The 19,126-nt window shown below is 37.9% G+C and overlaps 1 protein-coding gene across 1 annotated transcript in view; it reads right to left on the minus strand.

Moving 5' to 3' along the window:
• PTPRN2 (protein tyrosine phosphatase receptor type N2) overlaps positions 1-19,126 on the minus strand; it is a 638,409-nt gene that overhangs the window by 570,561 nt on the left and 48,722 nt on the right. The gene's annotated exons all lie outside the window — the stretch shown is intronic.

Below are 19,126 nucleotides of genomic sequence, written 5' to 3' on the forward strand. Positions count from 1 at the left end.
AAATTAATAGAGGTGTCAAACTGTGAATAATTAGTGCATTGAAGACCTGTTAATGCTGTGAAAAAGTCAGACATTTGGTGGGCCTTGGGAGTTCAAACTGGGCAGTAGAGGAAGTCCAGAACAGGTCTGATTAGACAGCACATCTAACTAACTGGCTATGTCCAGAATAATCTTTGAAGTTTTCCTCCCCTCATTTCTCTCCTGAAGGTTCAGGTTTTTTCCCATGCATGTCTCTCTCATTATTAATTTGAGGGACTTTATGTTCTCTTAATTTTGAGAACATTATTATACCACAGCACAGTAATGCTGCAGTACACTGCAAGAATATACACCAAGAAACCAAGAGCATCCTGACAGTATTGCCACAGCAATGAGACAAGCCTTTAAATCTGCCTATAAATTACTCAGGTTAAGCTTGAGTTTAGTAACTGCAACACTGACCATGCCTAAGACTTCAGGAGTGCTAAGTCCTTGGAGAAAGGCTTCCAAATTAAGCCACCCCTACCAACACCCTAATACCTCACAGACAGCTGACAAATCAATATAGGCCCATGAAAAATTTCCTTGGATTTTTTTGATTTAAAATAGCAAATTTGATCCTGAAGTTGCTGCTTGATGAGCCCCAACAACATAAGCTTCATTCCTCATCCTAGAAACTTCATCCAGGCTGGCAATACCAGCTCTTTCACTTGTACACATCTTTGTGGATAAAATATTCTGTTCCCTTGTCACCAAACTGTTCTGGCAACCAGGCATTGAGACAATAGTTGTTTTTGCTTTTATCCTCAACCAAAATGAGTCCCTGCTGACAGCTGTGAAGGCAGCAGGGAAGTGGGCAAGATGGGCCCCTGCTCTGGTCACTCCACACTGGGGCACAGGGACAAGGATCAGGCGCAAAGGCACTGTGAAATATCCTCCTACTGCTAAGGGCACTCGCTTTGTTTCCCCAAAGTAGTTCCTTTATTTTCTGACAAAGCTAAAGGGCTAGGACTGGAGCAGATCTGGGGAATGAAGCTGTATGTTGGACACAAACACTGCCCTTAAGAACACATTTTCACAATTAAACCTTTTAATTTTCCTGGAAAATATCTTATTTATAAATGGCCACATGGAGTCATGATATTAAGCAATATTGAACTTTTCCACACCTTGCATCAAGAAACCAGCAGGAACTACACCAGTCCCAAACCAATGAGCAAATCCTCTCTCCCCAGCCATGCCTATCTCCATGAAAGCACAAAGTACAGCACCTCTAATCACCAGGGAGTCCAGTGGATTATATAAAATACCCTTAGAAAAAGAACTGAGAGGCTCAGAACCCTCTGACCATGAATTACCTGGCTCCTAATCCTGCTAAAAGAAAAGTTTTGGTGAGATAGAGTGACTTAGGAATTTCTGAAAAGGCTTTCAGCAGATAACTGTATTAGCACATCATGAAGCCTGAATTAATATGCTATGTGTCTCAGCAGGATTTAGCAGCACATGCTAGGTCTGAGCTAGACAAACCCAACTATGTGAATTCAAGACATGCTGGAGAACAAACATCCATCCCACACCTGCCTGCAAAGACACATAACCTTACACAGATTTACAATATGCACACGAATAAGAGTTCTCTCATCCTTTTACTCATGTGGCAGTAAACTGTGGATATACATTTGGTACCTTTTGAAAGGGAAGTTTCAGACAAGGAAAGCTTCTTCACACACAGTATGGCAGAATGGATGTACCTACACAGTACACAAAGTGTGGCTTGTAACATATTCTTGAGATGTGGATGATTTTGGCCCAGACAAGTCTGCTCTAAGAACCATTTGACCTGAAACAGTGGCTGGAAACTCACTGAAGATACCTGACTGCAGCCCTGCTACTGACCCAGCCAAGCAGGAGGATGCCTGAGCTGTACATTGACTCATAAAGGGCATCAGACAAGAACAATGAGAGGCAGTGACCAAAAACATCCACACAGAGCTCACAGAACAAGAGTCTAATTAAAAGAATAACAATGCTCACTTTAGATAGGCATTCTTGCAGAAAAAAAAATAAAGACTTCAAGCACCAATATAAACTAGACTTGGAATGTATACTTCAGTGTTCCTGTTTCCAGAAATCTGAAGTTAACGCTTCAAAAAAAAAAAAAAAAAAAATAGAAGGTTTCATGGCTAGAAAAAAATCAGTATTCCTTTTTTTTTTTTTCTGAGAGGTTAAAAAAACAATTAAAACCAAAAACCTGAAATATCAGTGTCCAGAAAAGGCTGCTGAATTTGTCCTGTGATGGAGGGAAGACAGTTTTGTGGTCATTTCCCATCCTGCAGTGCTGTGGAGCCAAAAGGTGTCAGATGAGAAGTTGCAGCCAGGAATATTTCTAGTGGAGTGGCACATTCAAACAGTGACAGGTTCACCTGACTCCAATGATTTGAAGCACCTGGGAGCTGGGATTAAAACCACCTGCTGTCTGTAGCCACCTGCCAGAGACAGGCCATCCTATAATAATGCACTGAGATTCTCAGAAGCAGAAAAATACAGATAGAAAATTAACAAAACAAGCCTGCTTAGGTACAAAGAAATGAACAGTCATGCTACTTCTCTACAGAACTCTGATTTTGCTTTATTGACTAATAAGTTTTCCAGGAAAAGCATAAAACAAAACTGGCATTATCACGTTTTAGCTTCTCTTTTAATAACTGTTGTTTATTTGATGCTCACTGCAGCAAGGAATCTGATGCAATCAGACTTGTAAACCCACGTCTTGGAGAGCAAACTAGAAAAGTCAATGCATAGTAAATTATATCCATGTAGAATTACTCTAAAATAGACAAGGACCTCCAAAATGCCTTGAAAAATATTTCGTTTCTAGTTATTTATTGCTAGAGTTGATTGTTATGCATATTTCACCCAACCAGTCAATATGCTAATTTAGCTACTAATTTATCTCCTGCTATTTGCTGGAACACTAAGAAATATCATATTTCATTTTAAATACCATCTACCTACCATTAGTAATGGTGGCAATAAGTCAACTCTGAAGAGTGAAGTGGTATCATCTCCAAAATATATTTAATTCAGCTCATGCCTTATGGGAGCAAAATCACATTGCATTTTCTATCAAAAAAATCTCCCTACCACAAAAAATGTCCCAGTACACATAAACTGTTGATACATTACTTTCAAACACCAAACCTAAAGCCCCAGTCTCACTTCACACAGCAGCCCTGAAATAACAAAGTTTCCACACAATTATCCAGCATGCATTGCCTTGTTAAATGTAGAATTTAGAGTTTTCTTATCCAACTTGCACTGACATTCAACTTTTTATTAACACTTGCATGGTCTCCACATCTCAATAGTGACAGATCAGGTTAATATACTGTATATAATATACACTACAGTATATTTACCTGGTGTATTATTTAATAGTCACAAAAAGAGATTCCATAGGGCCTTGCAAATTCTTCTGCCTCCCTTTCCTCCCCGTCTACATCTCCAGTGCTATTTCTCAGAAAGGCAGCAAAACATAATCACAAAATACTGCTGCAAGTACAGGACCTAAAAGTTTATGTTTCTTTTTTTCAACTTATTCTTCTCATGAGACACTAATAAAACTATCTCCTTCTCTTCATCATACAGCAGTTCTGCTTTCCTAAAGAAAAAAATAGGAAAGTTTAAATTGCACTGGAACATATTGTTTGTTTTGACTTATACAAGGAGCCTCTGAAGGTTAGGACAGTCAATGCAGCAGATGAAGTCACTTGAACTTCATCTAGAAGAAACTGTAAAATTTCTCTTATAAGGAAAATATTTTTCAAAACTGACATTGACTGATGATTCAAACAGATTATATTATGTTTATTTCTCTGTCCTTTCCCCCTGTTAACCAACTCATGATGATCCTAAACTAACAACCTCTCCCAAGAATGCCATCAATCCTGTAAGCATTTTTCTAAATTAAAATTTAAAAGTAGGTCATAGATAAACTCCCTGTTTATCAAAAATTGTTTTATAATCATCAAAACAAAAAGCCAAATAACAGGCAAAACCAGCTACATTTCTTCTGAAATTGGGAAAATACAAACCTTTTAAATCTTTTGTGTTATTGAAGGATCTCTACCTTTTCCTTTCACTCTCTTACTCTAATATTCATGGAAGCACTTAACGTCTCCTCACATCTGCAGACCTTAACAACCCCTGGCCCATCACAACTTCAGCCAGTATATGTTCCCTTAATCAAAATATGGCAGCAGTCTTTAACATTTTAATAGTCCAGAATAAAAGTGCACCCCTCATTTACCTCTTTATTTCACATTTGGCTGCAAGATGTGGTCAGGAGACCTTGCAGGGTGAGCTCATCACTGCTGGTGAGGGTAAAAAACAAGGAAACACCTGGGCAGGTCAATGCCTCCTTGGGTCTTTAGCCCCAGCTATGTAAGACTCTAAATAGTGAGTCACATTATTTTCCTATAGTAGGATTAATAAATATGGTCCAATAATTGTATTTTAGATGTGCTCAATTCACACAACTGTGATAGCTTTAACTAAAGAAACCAAGATGATGCCCAACAATAATGAATGATAATCTGAACACATTGGTAGGAAAAATGAAATGAAGTTTCTTGCAGAAAACTGATGGGAGAAGTCATCTGTTAGAGAGAGAAATATTCTGCTCACTAATAGAGGTGAGAGATAAATTTGTTCAGTCTGCTAAAGCTGTGACCTATTCAACATATCCTCATCTGTCTGCCATACATGTGTGCTAACAAGTCTAGAATTACCCAAAATTGCAAGAATATCTGGGGAAAATGTACATCAAGCTGATCACAGGCTTTAAGCAAATTTCATCCCAATTTCCTAAAACCTGGGGTTACACAGGTATGTGCACATGCAATGTAAGTATATACTCATGACTCAAAACTTACCAATTGCCTGTGAAAAATCAAGAGATTAACTGCCTTCATTACTTTAGTTTCATTTTGGCATTCACTATGATAAAAAACCAGGATACTCCTTGGCCCTACCTTTTAAATTTTCATTCTTATCTCCTTTGCTCCTTTTTTCTGTTCCAAACTCCTCCATTCTCTTCCTGAGAAGTGTTTCTTTTTTAGCTCCTCCTCTTCCAGAAAACATCGCCCCACCACCAGGATGCAGCTGATCCTCCCTGGCCCTCCCAAACACGTTCATGCCATTCCCAGGCACTGCCCCCACTCCACTGTGCCCTCTCCTTTCCCTCCTGCAGGTGAGCAGCTCTGTCACCTGTCAGTGTTTATTGCTGGCAGTCCAGTCCACCCATGCCCACATGTGTCCTCTATTGTAAAATCAGGGAGCCCCGACAGAGGAAGGAAAATGATGAATCTGACTCCATGTTCTCAAAGGGCGAATTTATTAGTTTATTATACTATATTATATTAAAGAATACTATACTAAAGAATACAGGAAGGATACTTATTGAATGTGAAAAAGATAATAATGAAAACTCCTGACTCTTTCCAGAGTCCTGGCACAGCTTGGCCACTGATTGGCCAAAGAGTCAAAATGACTCCCACCAGAATCCAATGACACAATCACCTGTGGGTAAACAATCTCCAAACACATTTCAAAGGAGCAAAACACAGGAGAAGCAAATGAGATAAGAATTGTTTTCTTTTTCTCTGAGGCTTCTCAGGTGAATAATCCTGGGAAAGGAATTTTTTCAGAGAATGTGAATGCCACAGCCCTCCACTTCCCTTCCAGCACATTCAGCCATTCCCCATCTCTCTCCCTTCCATTGTGTCACTGGGAGAGAACTAGGGGACAGGAGGTAAAAGAAGGGCAGAATTTGTTCTGTCTTGCTACCTCAATTCAGAGCTCTTCAGAGCAGGTGTAGGTTCAGTTACATTCTGGTGTCTCCTGAGAGTCTCAGGATATCCAGAATGCTCTACACTGAAAAAGAGACTTGATCAAGCCCTCAGAGCCTGTGGTGGTTTATCAACAACTGCTTGGATAATAGTTTAGTGATGAAAGAACAGTAAATCAATGTGGTCAAGAATAATATTAAAGTGGCATATAATACTAAAGGGGTTCTTTCTCCCAAGAGGGAAAGTGAGAAAAATATTGTCAGCATAAAATATACTGAGCTTTGATCTTCTTTCTTCACTCCACCTTTTATGAGTTTAATATGTGCCTGATGTTTTTGTAATACTGCAAACTCTTGAGAGAAGGGTTTTTTCCATTCTTTTTTAATTATGTGCATGTACAAAGCTTCATACAAAGGAGCACTCATCCCTGGTGAAGAATCCAGGCTTTACTCTAATCCAAATTAACAGTCATAAAGATGACAAAAGAAATCCCTGCAGTGGTTAACTGCAGGACTGTGCAATCTTTTACATGAAAAGTTTCCAAAGTAAAGTAAGGCAAGATTTCCCATAAGTGCTACCATATGGTGCTAACACTTCCTCATCTCAGATTTACCCCTTCTTTCAATCATTTTTCATACACACTGATTTGTATATTGAAATATGACTCCAGCCAGAATAATTCATCACAGAATAGAGTTTTCATTCACTTAGGAAAAATTTCAGTACTAAACCTACAGCCAAGACTTGCCCCCAAAGCCTCAATGACATTACAAAGCAGAACTTCAGTTACCTCCTTTATATCACTTGCCCTTCAACATGGATTAGTGCATGAAATAGCAACATAGACAGACATGTTGTGGTGTTTATTATTATTATTTCTCACTATGTAAATCTCTACTTTGTCCTTTCTGCATTTAGAAGAAAAAATTAGATCTTTTCCTTTGCATGTAAGTAGTCTGAGCATGTTCACCACTAAGGAAAGGAATTGCTTTGTAGTGAGAACACCATTAGCTTATCTGATTACTAATGCCATGATTGCAATGATGGAGGGCTTTTCTTCTGGGGAGCACTGAGAAAAGGTCAGTACTAAGAATAATTGGAGATGTGAGCAGTAATAACAAGTCATGAAGAGAAGAGACACTGAAAGTCCATCACTAAGAAAGCTTTAGAACAGCATTTGCATTTGCCCAGGGCTCAGAAAGTGGCTCATTCACCATTTGATGAGCCATTTTGTCATTTTTTCACAGTAAACATTAAAAGAACTTGCATTATCTCTTCTGAAAAATTACAATGCTCTCACTGCTACAGTGTCTCTTCTGCAAAATTACAATGCTCTCACTGATACACTGTCTAACTCTGTTTCTTTAGCAAGAATGCCATTCTCTCAAAAGAAAATGGGGAGCACAGATATAATCTGCCAAACAATTAGATCCACTAATACTGAATTATACTGAACACTATTTATATTGTAAAAAAAAGATTAATCAATTCTTGCAGAATAAATAGACAATAATTTTAAAACATTTCAAATATTATCTATTACGATCATGACTGAAACCTTTTACCTTTAATTGTGGCAGAAGGCGTCAAATGTGATTTACTCGAGTACATCACATTTACTCAAGCTCCAGATAAAAGATTTTTGCCATTTTGGTGCCCCATAATGGGAAAAAATAGCATATTTACAATACAAAATGAAGGATCTGTTATTTCAGAATTAAAAATTGTTGATTGAAATACTCACAAACTGTAGACATAATGTCATAAGGGTCAGAGCAGGCCTTCAGTAACTGCAATTAAACACCTTCTGGTCACCCATAGCTAAAATTAAATTCATTTCTGGGCAGAAACTAAAATCATCCAATGCCTACTGAAATCCCAACTGCAACTAAGCAAAACTTACTTTTGTGCCTGGCAGAGATTCTAAAAGCTGAACACCATTGAGACTAAATTCCATTTCACTGTTTAAATACATCAACAAGCAGCCTGATTTTTTTACCTGTCATAGCCTGTAAAATATCCTTGCCCACAAAATCTGCTGGCAGCAAAACCTTCTGGTATTATCCACAGCCAAAAGATACAACACTGAAGCTTCCATCCAGCAGAGTGTGACATTACCAGCACTGCCTTCCTCAATATCATTGCACACAAGCCAGCAAGCATTGCACTGCAGAGGCCTCTGTGATATTTATTCTGTGAAAGAGCTGCTGCCATCATTATATCTATCAACCTCATTTTGCCCATCACTAACTGCCAGTCTGTTCCAGCATACTTGTTTTACAAAATTGCAGTACAGGAGTGAATTCTAAATCCTAATTATAACATAATTCTAGATGGTCTTCCACAGTGAGGGTTAAGACAAGCTGGGTCAAAGAAGTAATGAACCATTAGCTAGAGGCAACAGGAGCTCTGTCTGGAGGTTATGTGCTTTGGAAGATAACTCTTTCAGGTAAAAAATCCAAAACACTTACATGGTTCAGAAACTTATGTCCTATTCTCTGAAAGTACTCAATCTTTAAGAGCTGGATTCGGTGACGGGGTTTGTTTTTTTTTTTTAATGGTTTTTAAAGTTATGTTTTCTGTTTTGGGAAAGCTCCCATTATTTCCATAATCAAAGGAAGGAAAAGAGACATGTTTCTCATTTCCCTCTAACAAGTGCCAAAATTTTCTTTTCATTATTTGGCAGACATTCTTAATGAGTATCTTCTTGGTGCTTAAAAAAACATAACCAGAATTTACAGCAATTCTCATCCACTTATATTGCCTCAAACTAAGCAATTACCCAATATTTATATTGGGTAATATTCCACTCCCAACAATATCTTAAGCAGACTTCAAAGGCATTTTTTGCAGAGGACCTCTCTGCTATTATTGGCCTTTATGTTCTGTTTTACTTAGAAAACAGTGCAGCATCTTTCAACCAAAGATGCCTGTACCAAGAGCTGCAGTATGACCAAACGCCTGTCACATAGGATCCCCTCTATTTTCCTTCCTCAGACTTTTTAAAAAATCCCTCTCCTTTTTGCTTCACCTCTATTTCACAGTTAATTTGAGCTGGGTTACAATTTTTGGGTTAAAATTACGATGTGGACTTGTTGAAAACAACTTGGAAGGAGAAAAGAAATACATCATTCCAAGAAGTCTGAGTGCAAGGGGCTAGTTCAGAGTCATTTATTGCAGGCAAGTAATTCTAATCTGGACAACAGCACCCATGGATGTGGGAGCTACTCTTACAGAAGAGCTCCAAAAAAGGAAGGCAGGACCCAAACACTGGTCTAAATCTGTCTATTTCTCTGTATCCATATGGAGGTCTGATAGATGTAGAAAACAGTAAAAATTGCTATTTGGAAAAACAGCTTCATGCCTTTATCATGCATTTCTGAATCATAATGTTAATTTAGAGTGTTGAAATCACCTGTGTTCATCTAATGGAAGAGACACTATTATATACACTTGGTAATTTCTTTAATAAAGAGTTTAAACAGTCCAGAGTAATCCACATTAATTATTCATGTACTGGAGAAACATAATGAAAGTCAATGAAGAAAGTCAGAGTCTCTTGGAGTTCTTGAGGGAAAAATAATAATATTAGGTAAAATTCAATGGACTGTGACATCAAGATTTATCTCTACAATTTGCCCAGGGAATTTGAATTGCGAATGAAGCTGCAGCCTCCTCTAGGATGGAACAGAGTTATGAAAAACAGGTCACGCAGGGATATTGGTAACACAACAGAATTAACAGTTCTTACTAAGATGCCCAAAACTCCCTTTTCACAGGAAATAAAAATCATAACAGTGTTTATCTACTAGATATTTTTTAAAAGTTACCAAGAACTCGGTTGTCCCTATCAATACAAATTATCTCTTGACAAACAATCCATGTGCAGCACCTTGTGGCTTTGTTCAAGTCCTGTTGGGCTGTTGTGTTTGAAGCCCCCACATGGGCATCACAGTGACAAGGGACAGAATTAGGACAATGCTCTGCTATGCTGATAAAGAATTAAATCTATTCTATATTGATTCAAAATCCATTGCAGACAGATGTTTAAATTTATCACAGAGTTAAATGATCTGCTTCTACTTACTTTTGTGAAATTACACCTATTTGAAAGAACTGAGAGTGAATGGTCTTGATTTTGACCAGTAATTGAGCTCTAATTACTCCTGACTCACCCTGATGTTTCTGAGGCTGGCAGCAGAGCCAGCTGTCCTAGAGTACATCCTGCTGTTGTGTCTGTGAAGCAGCTCTGCCTACTCTGTGAGACCAGTGAGATGTTTTTTTCCCTAGGCTAGTTGTTGAGAGGCAGCCACAATAATGACACACATCAGAGATGTAGTTAAGAAAAAGCCTAATGATTAAAGCAATTTGGGGAGGAAGCCAAGAAAATTAGAGATGATTCTGAAATATGACAAATAGCGTTCATGCTGAGTAACACCAGAATTCATCTTCTGTTTCCTTCCTAAAAAGTACACAAAAGACTATTTTTCTCTGACTGGAAAAACAAGAAAAATATCATTAGAAGACTGAACCTCTCAGATTCTAGAAGTTCATCTGTTGCACTCCTTTAACCACCAAGGAGAAATTGCACTTCAGCAAATCCATTTATGAAGGAAAAAAATCTGAAGGCTGGATGCTGTCAGGAGTTCATATAGGTGCGTTTCTCCATTAAGAGCAGACAAAAGCCTTTGCTACACTGTAGCCATAGAGACACCAGCTCTCATTAACTTGGCCTCCAATGCCTGGTGATTTTGATGGAATTGAAGTATCTGAGCAGGGAATTAGGGCCCAAATACCTATTTTTTTCTTTCTAAGTGGTTTTTTGGGGTTTTTTTGTCTTTGCTGTTTTTCCTTTGTAAACTTTATTTCCATATTACAGACTTCTCTGTGCTCATTCCCTATCCTCTGCTGGATATTCTTTGCTACTGAGAGTTACCGGGTAGGAGGCACACAATGGAGAAGAGAAAGGAATGGGGAATTTCACATCCCTATTCACCAATCAGGAACTTCCTCCACTGCTCCACCAAGCTGCTCTGAACTCCAGAGCTGGTTCTGCCTGCTGAATCCAGCCTCTCCCTAGTAACAATAATTAGCCTAGAGCATACACGATGAAAACAAGAATGAGACCTATTAATTCATAAAGGAATTACCAACATTGACTTCAGAGGGGATTTTTTGTTTTGTTCTGGTTTTCTTTTCTTCCCTGTATGGAAATAGAGAATCAAAGGGGTTGAGGAAACTTAGAAAATTGGAAATAGTAAAAGGTACAAATTCAGAAGAAAACACTGGAGGGAGAACAGAGGTAATAGTGACCACTTCACTGTGCAACAACTGAACAAGAAAAATTTACAAGAAAAGAGGAAATGGGAGAAAATAAGAGGGTCTGAGAAAGGAAGTGCAGGAGAATAATCTCCACAGAAATGTCTATAATGCGTGATGTGTTAAAAGTGATAAAAAGTCCAAGGTGCAGAGATAAGCCAGAGGCAGAGATAAGAACAGCCCTGCATTTCCCAGCTAGCATCTTACACTGACTTTACAGGACTCTGTCTTGGGATTTCTGAGAATTTAGAAGAAAGGGACTCCCATTTCTTGGAGGCATCCTGAGAACAGAAGTTGTTTTACAATAATCCCATTGATAGTTTTGCAAGTCGATTCCAAAGATTCATTAATTAAAGACTTGATTTTGTTTTTTCCTCCAAAAAATTCTTGATGTTAATATTTCATGAAGTTCCACACATGAGCCTTCAGTCTGCAGTTGACCAGCATTTGCATAATTCTATGAGACATGATATTCAGCAAGGTTTAGAATCAGTCTGGCACCTCATATGGGAGCCCTCTTAAAAATTCCTAAATTATTCTAATGAACCAGTATTATTCAAAAAAATATTTTTCTTCCTTCAGGATTTGAATTTCAGCCAAAACATTAAAACATAATGTTTAAAACTATACTTGGAGAGTTTCTATTTGATGAATATATTATAAATCTAATTTTGTGTTGTTTCTGAATCCAATACTCTACAGAAAGCAAGGAACAATGTGCATGCAATGCTTTCTACATCAATGCAGTGTTTACAAAACATCCTAATTATAAGACCTTAAAAAAACACACACCAAAAAAAGCAACAAATAAATCACCCAAAAAATCCAAAGCTTTGTGACCTTTATTCTCTATTCTACAATCTATATATCATGCAGCAGAAGTAAAGGCACAAGAATACTAAAATAAGGCCCAGATGAGTAAATGATTTTTTTTTTCTAATGTGCAACCTCATTTGAAGTATTCTTTCAAACCAAGATGGGACTGTGACAAGAATGCCTGATAGACCTGAAATTTTTTCATTATTAGTATGTCAAACTAAAATGTGAAATGTTATTACGCACTACTTTGTACAAGGAAACAGAACTCATCTACTTCTCTTCATTGAGCTTTGTTAAAAATAAAACTTAACTATCAGATTTGTATCAAGCACTGGCCTGTTTTGAGAAGGTGGCTTCAGTTTCCTGCAGGCAATTGGAAAGTATCAGGTCAAGGATCAGAACAAGAATCTCTGTATCTACAGTTCTCTTCCTTTTGTATAACATCCTGGAACATTTTTACAGAGAGGCACATGGAGGTGAAATAGTGCTCATGGAATATTTTTTAGGATTTTTACAGCTAAGACATTTTGGCTATCAATTCAACTTGCCTTTAGCCATTTATGTGGTGACAGAACAACAAAATCAAAAGACCTTTTGTGTCATTTCTTAAGTAATTGCCAAAATTTTTAGCAGTTTTACATAACTAAAAAATTTTACATGTAGGTTCAATGAACAAACAGTCCTCAAGTGGCACAAGTCTACTGGAGAGTTACATCAGAGTAACCCAACCTATTCAACTTCCCAATTTAAATAAAATATGAGGACAGGGAGCAAATATGAGGAAGGGGGAGAGAGCTGCTCATACATACTTGTATCCTCCTCACCTCTCAGAAAATCCTCACTTTCCTTACACTCAGCAGCTCTGCCCATTGACATCTGATGATGTAATAATACACAATTTATGTCATTCTGGATTAAAGGTAAAGCACATATAAAAGATAATTACTGCTCAGTTAGTGCTGCTTTTAGTTGTAATACTTTAATTCTATAATGGATATGAAAGTGTCCACAAGCTTTCATATCACAGCGGGGTACTGGAGACTTTTATCATTCCAGATCTTCCAAGCCTTTACCTGCACTGTTGGTAAAACCTTCTCTAAAGTTGCAATTCCCTTGTTGTCATTTTTTGACAACACTATGACTTTATTCTAACCCATTCTCTATCTCCACCACACCTGCCTAAACCCAGACCCTACAGTTGCCAAAAAGGTCCTTAAGGGCAGGACAGTGACCTTAGGCCATGGATTATCCCACCAGCCCCTACTTTCCCAGAGGTGTGAACAGCTTTATTGCTACTACTGATAGTCTAGTGTAGAACTACAGAATGCCAGAGCCAATCTCAGAAAAGATTACCCAGTCTTTTTTCCTCTCACAATCCATATGCTCACTTCACAACACTTGCATTCCCAGGTGGATAACTGATTCTTTACCCTGAGGAAGTTAAAAAGAAACATTAAAAAAGCAACTGAAACATGTCACACAGAAAAACTTACAAGTTCATTACTTCATAGAAGCTTTTTTAATATAATTTTTACTAAAATATCCTAAGAGATTTAGGGTGACTCACAAATGCCTAAAAATATGGAAGCTATTTTCCTGCTGCGTTCTTTTTTTCCTTTATGATGAAGGGAAGCTAAATGTACTTTGCTTTTGTTTCTTGTTATTTTTTGCTTGGTTTCTCCCTCCCCTTTCTGGAGAATAATAAAGTACATTGTGTTTTCACTTGCAAAGCTCCTGAGTGTGCAGTGCCTGCCCCAGCGGGAGGCACGGCACACAAAAGCACGAAGCACACAGCTGCAATTACACATCAAAGAGGATTGCTAATCTCACTAACTGCTGCACCTCTGCTCTCCCACCTCCAGTCAGCACGAGGCACTCTGCAAAACTCAGTATCAGAGCCTGTCTTTGCAAACTACAGGTATAGAAATCTGGATTATACCTGTATAGATACAAATTTATTAAGCATGTCTATAGGATATATGTATTAAAAACATATTCATGATTATTGTTATTATTGCTATTACTGCAATAAAATGGGGTTGGAATCTGTTGTCAAAACATTTTCTTCTACTGCCATCTGAGATACCACAGCCTGAGATATCCACACAGCACTGAGAGATCTGGTAGGAGACTCAGTCCTTTCTGGAGTGTCAGAGACATTAGGCAGAATACCCACAGCACCTGAAACAACTCAAGGTGCCCTTTGTGAGGCAACTGAACCCAGACTTCTTTTCTAAAATAATCTAAGCATGCCATGCCATACAATTTCTACTTTTTCAACTTGTCTTGCAGGTTTCTCGTAGTGATCTTCCAGTTACCTGAGACAAGACCTCTCTACTGTGTTCCATAAGATGTCAGAAAACCAAAATTCAGCCTCTTCAAAACTGGTACTTTTGTCAAGACTCAATCACTTGAATATGTTTGAAAAATACAGATTCAGGCAATACAAGCACTCAAGAGGAAGGAAGAACTAAAAAAGGAGGTCCTGTACATTGTAGTGAACTGTTGTCATTATATTGCAAGAGTTCTATTGTCATTACATTGCAAGGGTTCCATATTGCTGGAGTTTTTTATCTCCTTGATGTTTCTCATAGGCAGCTCCTCCAGGCACTGACTCTTGTCCCCACAGCAGCCAACTGACTCCAGTTCCCTCAACCAACCCATCCACTCTTTTATAACACTCTTCTTACTGGCTACAGCTGTGGCCTGTTAAAATCAGGCCTGCTCCTAATCCTTAGTAATTGGTCCAGCTGCAACTCTTTAGGGGTAAGATTACTTTCTATACTACCTTTATTTACTTGTGTTCTATCCCCCTACACTGAACTGCTTCATGAAGTTTCCAGGTTTGCTGAATGTCTCTGCCTGACACCAGTTCTGTGGGCATTGTAACCTTGGCTTGCCTGCTCCTCTGTGCCTCCTTTTCCACTGTTTCAGGTGGTCATATTTCCACAATATATAGTGGAACAGTCACCAAGGGGGTATCTTGTTCCTGGCAGAGGCACTGACAGGCCTTTACTGATTTTTGAAAAAAGAAGTTTGGATCCTAAATGTTCAGGAATTAAAGCGGTCTGGGAAAATGCTTCTGCTGCATTATAGAAGAGATGCTGTTCCTCAGCTAAATTAGGAATATGAAAGTGAATTAACTTTTCTTTATACTTGAAAAGGGAGAAATATGCTTCCCCTTAGCTACATTTTGCTCTAGTCACAGTGAATGCCTTCTGTTATTAAATGAGCAACTCTGTGAATCAGAAAACTCCAAGCTGGAAAGCACACAGTTTATCCTGGAAGTAAGTATGAGGGTAGAGATGGGGGCCTAGGACAAGAGAGAGTAGTTCCACATGAGCTTTTAAAGGAGAAGGTAGAAAACAGCTAAATAACTTTGTATTATATTTTTAGGATACGTTGCTAAAAATACTTGACATTATCTGCATATTGTTGGATATTTTTACCAAAAAAAAAAAAAAAAGAAATCTAACATATGAAGATTTTCCTTGGAGACCTAAGGCTCAGAGATGCAGTCACCATGCCAGGTCACTGGCACATATTAAAAGACAAGTTGGTGTGATAGAAACAAAACTAATGGGTTTATTTTTAAATACAAATATTTCATAATGAATATTCAGCAAGACAGCTGCAGTCTAAAAATCATTCTGGATACAGAAAAGAATGGTTTTGAATAATCATTGCACATATGAAAAAATCCAGAACATTCCTCACAGGTTTACCTCTAGCCTAGGCATTTGAGATTATATTTTTTTGCTATGTGTGATATCTATACCTAAAGAGTATTTAAATGCAACTTAGAAAAAATAAAAAATGACACATCAGGAAGTAAGTAAGATTCTTGATTCCAGAAATAATCATCTGCCACTTGAAAATTATCATCTGTGGGAGTAAGATGATGATTTAGGAACCTTAGCCTGGGGGCTTTTCTTCTTTCAACTCAATGAGAAGGTAGAATCTCATTCTGTACTTGTGCAGTTAATATTAGAACCAAAATTATTTTAGTGGTGTTCACCCTACCTATGCTGGCTTCTTAAAGAACAGGAGAACAAAAGAAATTAACATTTCAATCTTCTTTGAATCACTACTTAGTCATTGTGAAATCATGGGGTAATAAACCAGACTGTGGAGAAGACTCTCATCAAGTACACATACACACACAACAGGAAAAGTAATTAAACTGCAAAATTCAAGTAGGAAAGCACCCACCACCCTCAAATCAGGATGGATGGCTTCATAATTGTGTATGAAAAGGCACTGATGTTCAATACCTCTCCCATCTATAAATTTGTTTTAACTGTACACAGAGGAATGAAATTCAGCCACCTTAAAATTAATGGCAAATTCCTACTTGTTGCAACTGGAACCAAGAATGTTATTTTGCAGATATATACTGCTGATCAAAACATGAAATTTCCTTGTTGGCTACACTGAATAGGTGTGAACAACAGTTAGCATATTTTTAGACCATCATCTATGCTGGTAGCAATCAAGCTTAAAAATGACAAAGATCTATGCTGGTAGCAATCAGACTTAAAAAATGACAAAGATCTCATTCATAGAAAATTTCCAGACATTTCTCTTTTCAAATTATAAACTTGAGTATCACTTATTGAATTATTCATTCTGCACTTTCTGTGTAGCACAAAAAGTAGGCATGAAAGCCATCTTAGTTCAGAAGGTTAATTTTCATTTCAACAAGTGAGAGATTCATTCTCTATTTCTGTGCCCCACTGCATCTGAATCCCTGAATGATCCCTACAGAAAAAAGTGTAAAGGAGCAAAACTGTAAGGCTATTTCAAGTCTATTTCAAGTACTGTAGGAGTTTGACAGTATTTCATTTTTCAGCATATGCTAAAACACCGTGGGATGACTTTTAGCTTCTGCAGCTTCATGCAGATAAATATGGCTAGATAGGATCTGGATGTTTCCTGCAGTCAGAGAGATGTAAGCACAGCACCAGCAGGTTCCTTTCTGCAGCGAGGTCCTAATAGAGAACAGCCATGCAGGAGCCCTCCATACCCAGTCACAGCAGCTGGAATCCAAGCACAAAGAAACAGAGACCACATCCAAGCTCATTTGCCCTGCTCACAAAGAAAGGCTACACAGGAGCTGAATTATACTTTACTACACCAGCCTAGTTCACTTAGGGCCAATTCCTCAAACACTGGTGGATGACTAATTTATGATGACTAACTGAAGAGGTCTCATTTTTAAAAGAAATGGTTCAAAGCCAGAAGAAAAAATGAGATGGGGAGGAAAAAAAAGAATAAATTCCTGTTATGTGACCCACTTCAAGCTTAACTCTGTATATGCTATTCCTACACAGTCAACTTTTTGGTCCCATTTTATTTCCTGTTCTGTTGGAGGCAATGCTGTCAACCATTTCCAGCTGAGGCCTTTTCAGTTCTGATACTCCAAGGGCTCTTTTATATCTCCTCAGTTCAGTAGAAGGAAACAGGCAACAGAAGATAAAATGTTTTTCTTCCCCTTTTATGACTCTTGCCATTCAGCCAACTGAGGTGGCACTGATGGCACAATAAAACCACCACCATGAAACTTAACGGGTCCCACAGCAGTGAGGAAATTTTAGGAACATCAGGCTGGCCATTTGCAACAGGGGAGCTCTGTCTGGCCCTGGATTCTGGCTATGAAAGTGGCCATCAACAGATGTTCAGGGAGAGAGCATCAGAAAACTGTCCCAGTGAGAGGCAAGACACTGCTTTAAAATCCAGAGTTAGAGGCTGTGTCTGGACTGGAGTGTCTAAAAAGCTTCAATTTACCTCCAGAGCTCATTTATTCCTTTGGTTTCCATAAGACTCTTCAAAGCCCTAGTGACAGGCAGGTAAATAAATATTATCTGCTTTTAAAAGGCAGAAGAAAATGTGTTATATAATGTGTGCCAGATGTTGTGAAAACCAAGCAATTAACAGTACTAGCAATGGTCCATGTGCCACTTGTGTATCTCATTTTGCCTTAAAGATCTTACAGTCTAGACAGATGGCATAAAATACTCCAACAGAACAGAAAAGTGTCTAGCCTGACATTTGTAAAAGTTTTTGGTTTTGGTTGTTTGGTTTTTTTTAAATACAGGAGTACTGACCACTTTTTTCTTCTACTTTAATGCATTAGGCCTCTGGCTCCCAATATCTGTTACAAGCCTATTAGATCAAAATGATTCCCTGTTTTTCTCTTACTTTCTCAGTATATTCCCTTTCCACCATAAAATAGTCAGAATTTTTTTTAAGCCGTGAGCAGAAGATGAACTGTTTTACACAGCAGAAAGCATGGCCATCTTCACTGCACTCCAATCACTTCATCAGTAAAGTGAATTTATTATTTTCTTATTCTTCAGTCATAAGTCCTAAGGTATAAAAGAGCCAAATACTAGAATTTTGTCTAGGCTGGAAATCAGGTTTCAGTGTGTTTATCTCTCTAACTTTGAACAGTAATTTTTACTTTCAGTTGAAAGCAGACTTCTGGGATGTAAATGCCAAGGAGATTTAGGTAGGGTAGGGTATTTTGTGCCCAAATGAGGAAAGTAATGCAAACATGTATAGGTTATATCCAACCAGGAGCATTTTTCAGGCTTAAATTTCCTTACTTTATACACAAACAATATTTTCAAGTTGAGCATGTTAAAAAAAAAAATCACAAAGTTTTACTTTTCTTTGAATGATTATAAAATTTCTGGCTTTTCCTTTCCAGTGGGCAAATACATCATGCTTCTGATTTAAGCATGCCAAAGAACTTGCCAGTTCAGCTTTTCCAAGAAGATGAATCTTCTTGAAAGAACAAAACTTTTAGTTTAAGTTCTAGAGATGAAACTTTTGGAAATGTATTAGCATGTGACAAAAGAGATCAAGAATACAACTTTTATACTCCCCAAATAACCTGTGTCATCAGCACTCCCATAAAAGCACTCACTTTTCTTCTGCACTGCTTTTCAGCTTTTAGGTGAGTAGAATCTTTTCAATACACCTGAGGATTAATTATTAATGCCAGTAGAGTATAACTTCTAATGTTTATGACATAAAGCATAACTTCTAGTGTTTATAATTGTTCATTACAGGTCTATCACCTTGTGGAAAGATAATTTATTCTTGATAAATTTATCCTTGATACTTATCCTTGATAAAAGAGCACAGAGCACCCA

Source organism: Melospiza georgiana, chromosome 1, assembly GCF_028018845.1.
Source record: "Melospiza georgiana isolate bMelGeo1 chromosome 1, bMelGeo1.pri, whole genome shotgun sequence".
NCBI lineage: Eukaryota > Metazoa > Chordata > Aves > Passeriformes > Passerellidae > Melospiza > Melospiza georgiana.